This window comes from Penaeus monodon, chromosome 29 (assembly GCF_015228065.2).
Source record: "Penaeus monodon isolate SGIC_2016 chromosome 29, NSTDA_Pmon_1, whole genome shotgun sequence".
NCBI classification, from domain to species: domain Eukaryota; kingdom Metazoa; phylum Arthropoda; class Malacostraca; order Decapoda; family Penaeidae; genus Penaeus; species Penaeus monodon.
This window is the reverse complement of record NC_051414.1, coordinates 34,718,572-34,718,841: the sequence shown is the minus strand read 5'-3', so window position 1 is coordinate 34,718,841 and position 270 is coordinate 34,718,572.

The window sequence follows — 270 nt, the reverse complement described above, 5'->3', positions numbered from 1 at the left end:
AACATACTTGCACACACGTATGTGTGGGCGCGTATAGGTGGTTGATGATTAACAAGATGAAAAATATTACATTATAACCAGTATAACACTGAAAAGTTTTTTGATTATGACTTTCAAAAATAATCTAAAACTTTAGCTCTAAAAAAGAATATATGGCTGTTTACAAATTTCTTGCATAACTTTCTTGATAAAAGAACACCTGCATGCGGAGAAAACGGGAAAAAACTCGTGTATCCATGAAAGTGGATTAAGGAAACCACACGATCCCTT